This window comes from Pezoporus flaviventris, unplaced genomic scaffold (assembly GCF_033815535.1).
Source record: "Pezoporus flaviventris isolate CSIRO_AGI_PZ_B2104156 unplaced genomic scaffold, CSIRO_AGI_Pfla_v1 ptg000007l, whole genome shotgun sequence".
In the NCBI taxonomy this organism is placed as follows: Eukaryota; Metazoa; Chordata; class Aves; order Psittaciformes; family Psittacidae; genus Pezoporus; species Pezoporus flaviventris.
Genome location: NW_026892555.1, coordinates 12,241,160 through 12,249,122, shown reverse-complemented (window position 1 = coordinate 12,249,122; position 7,963 = coordinate 12,241,160). Strand labels below are relative to the sequence as shown.

Sequence of the window (7,963 nt, the reverse complement as noted above, 5' to 3'; positions counted from 1 at the left end):
AATTTTAGTTTTGTTGATGGCACAGTAAAAGAATTTATGCTTTAAGAAATTGCTTTGTTTTTAGCAGTACACAGAACAGCCAAACGCTTGTACTCCTAAATCCTTTGGATCTACTACATTTCGTTCTCATGATTACAGTGGCTTTACCCTGTATTTTGTGGTATCGGCTCAGGTGAACCAAGCTTCTCTTGTGATGAGACAGACACAAAAATCTCTTTTTTCTTCTGGGCAGAGCAAGCCAACAGCCTGGTTTGCCCACTGGTTTTATTAATGTGTATTTTTAATGAGGATCACTGACTTAGTCATAATTGTCATTGGGAATTACAGGAATTGTGACATAACAGTATTTTTTTTGCCTCATGGGAGAAATAATGAATTATGGTATGAAACTTTAAGCTTGTGAATAGAACCTGGGGATTTTGGATGATTTAGAGGAAAAATAATTGGGTTTATATGAACATTTACTGACTACTGCCATTGGAGAATGAAGTACTGGTCCATGCAGTGGTCCCAGGTGAATGTGTGTACCTGGGGATTGGTTGCCTGGACATCTTTGTGAAGATTAAGAAGGAGACAGGACAGGAGGATGCTTTAGCAGAGTTACTCTACTTCTGGAAAGAAACAGCTAAGCAGACACTTTTCCCACAAAAGTTCCTCAAGAAAAGAAAAGAAGTAAGATGCCCTCAGCAAAAAGCGGGGTCAAAGAAGCAAAGTTGAGCCTTTGTCCAAAAAATCAGGCTATTCCCACTCCAGCATGGATTTAGTTCAGAGGGACTTCTAGGTTTAATTTGAAGTCCCTGGTGTCAGTAGCTGTCCTGTGGCAAGTTTGTCTCCCTTGGCAATAATATTTCTGCTGGCAAGCTGGGTGATGTTACTCAGGGGTAGGAAAAGAGAAATTTCACTTCAGGCTTCTTCTGCTCAAAGAATCAAGACTCTGCTATTCACTTGTGTTGATCTTAATGACATGATTCCCCTCAGGGACTGGAAAGTTCACTAAAAAGTCATTGAGATATCTGAGCTTAACTTAAATAAAAAAGGAGCCACTCATACCTTTCAGAGGTTGGCTTCAGGGCCTATAGAATCAGAGGAAAAAGATACAATTTTCCCACACTTTTAGGGACATCTTTTTGATTCTAACAGCAAACCCCTTTTCAGTTGTCTGTAGACCACCACCAAGCAGCAAAGGTATTGCATGGTAGCTATGGAGACCTGTTGGATATCACATTTCTTGGACCCTCTGAATGAAGACAGAGCCCTGTTGCTGTGGAAATGTTCCTATTACTCATCTGGCTGACATGGAAGCTGCTATTGTTGGTGGTTTTGTTTTCGTGTTCTGCTTTGCAGCTGCAGTTCCCCCAGGAAGAAATGCTGGTGCTTCTGCTGACTCAGTCCTAGCCAGAGTCTCCTTGATGCTATGGAGCCACCTGATTCTTGGAGAGCCTGGAAGTAATTTTCAGCCTAGTGTGTTCATTCTGAAGTTTAGTCAATTGGCCCAGCCAGATAGAGCTCTATGCTGTCCTGGAGAAAACAAAATCCAAAAGTGGAATTTGAAATTGAAATAAAAAAAGTGAGAGAATGAAAACTAGGGAAGGAGGCGAGGAGGCTAACTTTGTGATGTCCCTAGAAAAGCAAAAGCTTTGTCTCAAATGCCAGAGTGATGCGAGCTGCTGGAAGGACAGTATTAAAGGGTTGAACTTTTAAGTGGACTTTTGGGGGTCTCAGGAATATATCTGCAAGCCGCTCCCTCTGTCATCAGCCAGCCTGAGCCCACCTGCCTTTCTACTGCCTTAAAAGGCCTATTCTAAACTGCACTCCTGCTCTTCTGACACCACACTCAAACCACAGTCTTGGAGCTTCTGCCATTAATACATTAAGCAGCTTCTTGGATTTGATGGCCGGCAGGCCATTAAATTTATGATGTTATCTACTCACAAAAAGTCATCCACCCACAAAGATCAGGGTGATAACAGGGTCCAGACCCACTCTGACTGAATTCACCTGTGAACTATTTCCTGCCCCTTAAAAAACCCTAGATGTTAAAATTCCCACATGGGGAGAATTCACCAGTAATCTTGGTACGTTGTGCCAGGTATTAGTTATCCTTGCTGTTAAAATAGAACCATAGAATAGTTTGGGTTGGAAGGGACCTTCAAAGCTCATCTAGTCCAACTCCCTGCAATAAGCAAGGTCATCTTCAACTAAATCTTATGTCTAGTATATCTGGTAACTTGGCTGTAAGTAGTTTCCACCCTATCACAAGTAGATGTTTGCACTTTTGCTTTGAGAAGAGTGGAACTCAAGGTTTGAATCAAAATAGGAATAAGCATTGTCTAGCTAAATGTCTTATTATTTAGGTGTCTCTGAAAATGGTGCCATGTGTTTAACAGTAAGAAAAAAGTGTCCTGTTCCAAACAGCTCACACAGAACAGAGCAGTACAAAAAATTATAAAATAGGAGATCTTGGCTGTATCTGAATTGGTATTTTTTACCATACTTTGCCCTGAAAACTTAGAAATTCTAAATCTGATTAAAGAAAGACCTAAGTGGCAGTGGAAGGGGAGTTGGAACCAGATGATCTTTAAGGTCCCTTCTAACCAAACCATCCTGTGATCCTGATTCAGAGCTGTAGAAAGAAGCCAACCTGAAAGGTGGCCACACTTACCTACCTCCACGTTAACTCTGCTCAGACATTACCACCTTCATTCAACTTCGTTCAGGAAGAAAGCTCCCTAGAGATGGGGATGGACCTGCATACTGAGGTGTGCTGTGGCACCTGAGTGACCTGGGCCAGTGTGATGTCACACATAAATATTCCAAACAATTCTAAGTTATCTCCCAGCTTATTTATCAGGAGCAATATTATGCTTCTAGCACAGTGCTATCTCCAAGTAAGCTGCTATCCCATAAAGCTTCCTATATATAAGCTGAGCTTACATCCCAGAGCCCCACTAGCTGAGTTAACGGTGAGCTGGGCAGGAGGCAAAGGGTACTGGGTTAGTGCTCTCAGGGGCTGCACACAAGACAAAGAACAGAGAGTGAATGCTACCTCAGAGCATGCCAGAAAGAGCAGTCAGAGTAACATGTGGAAAGCGGTAGGAGGAGCAATGGGATCCATTCTAGGACACGGCACACTGCTTACACTGACAGTATTTAAATAGCCTCTAAAATGAGCATCATTTCAGCTCTGCAGAGCCTGCCTGAGTGAATAGTAGTGGGTTTTTATTCTGTTTTTTTTTTTTTTATCTTGTGTGACTGGATTTTTAACTGTTTGTGAGTATATCTGTTTACTGAAGCCTGTCTTCTAAAAGAATAATTTATCTATATTAAACTTCCTCCAGTGCTTAGCCAATGGTTCTCATTTGTGTGCATATATTTGCAGACACTCTCAATGTTTATTTTACAGAGCTATATGTTTGCAGATCCTATTTTACTGTCTAATAGCACTGGATCTTATCCATCTCTTTCGTCATCTCATTTTTTTAACTCGAGAAACTCACTGTAAGATTTCCAAATTCCTAATTTCATCCTCATGTAGTCATTGCAAGGTTCCTGCTTGGGAACAATGGGAAAGTGAATAAAATTTCACTACACCTCCTGAATGTTTATATTAGTGACTTCTGTCGTTTTTCCCTCACGTTTATACCAGCAAGGATTACAAGCCTTTGCATACTTCTTATGCTGTGTAAAGACGTAGACACATGATCGAGTTACCATGGTCTAAACAAGTTACTACAAGTCAGCTGAGAAGTAGTAATTATCCACATATGTAGTACAAGCTACTATGAAACTGGGTGACTTTGGTAATTCTCTTTTCTTAAACACACTCTTTAAACAAATTAGTTTGTATCTGACAAGCCTGAAAATGCACATCTAAAGTGGTATCCATTGGTGCCTAGTGACTTCAAAATCACTGCAAATGGGCAACACATATCAGCCTTATCGTTGTGTAAAATGTAAAATTATATCAATTTCTGTACTGAACCCAGGAAGGTGGTCCTTCAGCCACTGCTGGACTGCTCGCTACAGTCTTTTAAAATGACATGAAGTTGCTATTGGAAAGAAAGTTTGTTGTGTTTCACATGCTGTTTTGCAGCCTGCTGTGCAGGTACCATGTTCTGAATACTTTAATGAAGATGGTGTCACCTGCAGCCATGAGGTTTTCTATTTTCTATTGCCTTAAAGTGGCTGGAGCAGTTGAAACCCTTCAGGAGAAGGGGCAATCTTTTGGGCCAAATGGATTGTGGGAAGTAAATTTTCCTAGGGACACAGAGAGGATTCTATGATTCTTACTGAAGCTAAGAGACCGCTGAAAGATGATGGAGTGCAGAGCAAGAATGAGGAAAGTACCTACCATTCAGGGACACAGTGGGCAAGAGAGAATGGCTTTCACATCCTTTATTTAACATCTTATGTAGAATTTCAGAGCCTTGACAATTTAAATTTTCTTTGTAATAATAAAAGCTCTTACTAGAGGCTGGGAATATTTGAATCTTTGTTGAGTTCCTCTCACACCCTTTTCTTCAGTCACTGTTATAAATTAATAGCGTGGATAGCCCCTGTGTTCCCTCTCTAACTTAAATGGACCTCAGCTGCAAAAAAAAGGGGCTTTTGGCACAGGATCATGACCTATATTTGGAAAGAAGATGAGACTTGGTGGAGTGGCTGATGAGCTCCTGAACATTTATGGATTGGCTCCTGAAAGCTGTTCATTTTGAACTTTCCACGCAGAGAAGGAAGTGCAATAGCTGAGAAACTGCCTTCAAGGATACATGCTCAGGTATATTTGACTGAGAGGACTTCCCAGGCCAACATTTCTGAGCCTTCACTTGCAATGATGGAGCATGAAGGTATGGAACACCTTCATGCATGCTCCTTGGCTGGAGACATAGGAAGGTGAGGACCATGCAGGGACATCTGTCCACAAGAGCCTGAGTGACGCTTTGAATTGCACCATAAACAGGGTTATCTGTGCTTCAGACTCATTAATGTGTTGTTATCCTCTGTTGTATTGGCCGGAATGACAGTGACAACACTCTGGCCTGGAAGTGACCGTGAGTGACAAGAAAACACTGTGTCCTGGTGTACAAAGGAAAAGAGGACCTCCTTTCTTTTTCTACCTCAATATCCATAACACAATCTGACTCTAGTAAATAGACATATGATTTCTGGTTGGATGCCACTAACACCACTGTTTGGGGTGAAGGTAGAGCCTATATGAGCTCCCTTACCTGCCGTATGCCACTGTTTACCTTGCTTACGTATCATTAGCAGATGTATAGTTACTATCCCCCAGTATACTGTCCCCCAGATGTATAGATACAGTCCCCCATAGTTACTGGTGTCTTTTCCATCAGGTCATTCCTTATTTGAGTATGACAGTTTGATGCCACTCTCAACTAGCTGACATAAACTGTTGTACTGTTGTAAAGTCAGAGTCACATCGTACGCCTTATGCATAGAAAACAACCCTCTTTTCCTTGTTTCTCTAATAATACAAAATTGCTGTTTCTTCAGAGCAATAGCTAGTTGCTATGATCAGCTGTAAACAATTACTAAGCTGCCTGCCTTAATGATTTATAGCTTACTTATAAAAGGGTGTACTTTCTCCCAGGCTGCTTGCTAAGCCCAAAGGAAGACCCTTGGTTAATGGTGATGATGCTATTTTATCACCTGCTGTGAACTAATTCTAGGAACTAGTCAGATTTTTCCAAGAAAATTGCTTTGCAATGTGAAATCAATAAAGTCAATAATCTTTTCCACTTTTTTTCCCCTCTGTGTGTGGGAATATACCAATATGAAGAAGTGATTTCTGGGGAAAAGGTGCTTATTTTCAGGATGAAATTACTGGTCTAAACCAGAGATGACAGTAACATAATGACAATAGAACAGAGCATGGTCCAGTGGAGATAGCACCCATGGGGAAAATACGAGAATTTGAACAGGATTCATGTTTTGAATCTGCTGCTAATTTAACTCCAGCATGGATTCCTTTGTTACCTACTATATGGGCAGATATTTGCTTTTTCATTAAACACTGTGAAAGATTCTGGTTTTACCACACTGCAGCATGCATGATTTTTTAATTAAAATTTTAACTAGCTCTTTAAGTAGGAGAATTAATTTCCCACAGAGATGCAATAAGAAAAAGCAGGTGACTATTTTCTTAGTTTTTATTTTGGCTTAGTTCTTGGTAACTTTTAAGGGTTAAAAAGTTCAACGGTGAACAAACTGTGGCAGTTATTCTAAAGCTACTTTCTAAGCTACATATATCAAACACCCTGGAGTTCTTGTTTGTTTGTGATAGCTGTATTTTATGACCATCTGTTATTAATTACAGCATTGTTGGTCAACTGGCTGTTCCAGTGATTAGTGGTATTGTTATAAAAGTATGTACACTCCCTTAGTGTGTGGGTGGTGGTGGCAGTTGTGTTGCTATCATTCTTGTCTTTTTTATGGGACAGAATCTTTAGGTCTTGTTTGGTTGCTTCATTTCTACCTGTTCCCAGTTCTTTCTACTTTCCTTTTAGTAATTTCTGTGATTTACACTAACTGATACAGGAATGGGTCTTCTGAAAGTATATGGATTTTCACCTCCTATAACAGATGCACAGATCTCAGGAAGATAAGATACATATGCTGTCTAGAGATATCAGAAAAAGGGTATGGCACATCTTATTAATTGACAGTTTTCTTTTTATGTGACTAAAATATGAGAAATGCATTTTTAAATTGCCTTCTAAAAGAAAAATGAAGCAGTCATTTTGTTGTCAGATGGTAAATAAAGGTTACGTGAACTTCACTGCAGAAGGAATTCAGCCATCATTGTGGTATTTCTGTGCTACTTATGTCTTATTGGTATACTGAGATTTCATATACTTGTGCTTTAAAACTTAGAATTAGAGAAACTTGTGTTTTGTTGTTTTGTTTTGTTTTTATGGGGGGTTATTTTTTGTATTTTTATGACTCTAGCATGTAAAACATTGGTGACTTCTTATGGTGGACACTGTAACACAAAACCAGAACCACTGAGCTACCGATGAGAGCTGCCATGGCAATAGATGTACAGCTATTAACTGTGAAAGTACTGCTGTAATTAATAAGTGTGACGGAAACAAGAGATTTCTGGCAGAGCTTCATGTTCTGCAAAATATGAGAGCTAGTGAGAGCTTTGGAAAAGCATAGAATTTTGAGCAGGGCGTCTTTAATGTTGCTGCAGATATGAGTGCAGTGAACCTAATCCTTCTATACAAAGACAACTTCACAAAAGAACTCTCCTTACCCTGTTGCTTTACAAGCAAGTTACACAGGCAAACTGGCTCTTACTGCATTAGTTTAGCTAAAATACTGCTTTGGGCAGCCATGTCCTATGCAATAGACAATGAATTGCATCAGTATCTAACCTGAATAACAATCCGTAGTGGCCCTGATGTTTAGAACAAATACCTTCAGTATGTTCAAGCTAAAGCTGCCAAAGAAATTCAGGATTACTCATTAATTTTTAAACTTGCTGCATTATGCTTTGTCTAATACATCAATACAGTGATGTAAATCAGCATAATGTTAATTGGACTTTGGCAAAGAAATTCTGTATTGAGTTTTTCATTTAATTGTTGTGATGAAAGGGGGAGCAACCTGCTTAATAGTACTGTTTCTTTTCATTCAGGATGAATACAGAAAGTATAAAAGTATCAGTAAAAGCAATAATCGGCTTCATCCAAAACTCAGACCACATACAGAACTAGAGCAAAGAGTTCAGTTGCACACTGTGTATGACTTTCTATGGTTATCTTTGCAAGTTTAGGGGCAGTGAGCTGATTGAGTTGCACGCTTTTTGTGGTTAATTTTGTTAATTCTACAACAGAAGCTGCTTAGAGGAACCCTTGGCCAGATTCTTCATCCTCGAGGCAAACATATTAAAGCACACATCAAATGAGCCTGTCAAATGATTTGGGCACAGCAGAAA

The 7,963-nt window shown here is 39.8% G+C and overlaps 1 long non-coding RNA gene across 1 annotated transcript; it reads right to left on the bottom strand.

Moving 5' to 3' along the window:
• Window positions 1-211: 211 nt before the first annotated feature.
• LOC133266305 (uncharacterized) lies at window positions 212-2,778 on the bottom strand. Its single transcript, XR_009742315.1, has 2 exons — window positions 2,667-2,778; window positions 212-1,518 (listed from the first exon to the last, which is right to left on the bottom strand). It is a non-coding gene; the product is annotated as an uncharacterized LOC133266305 (long non-coding RNA).
• Window positions 2,779-7,963: the final 5,185 nt, after the last annotated feature.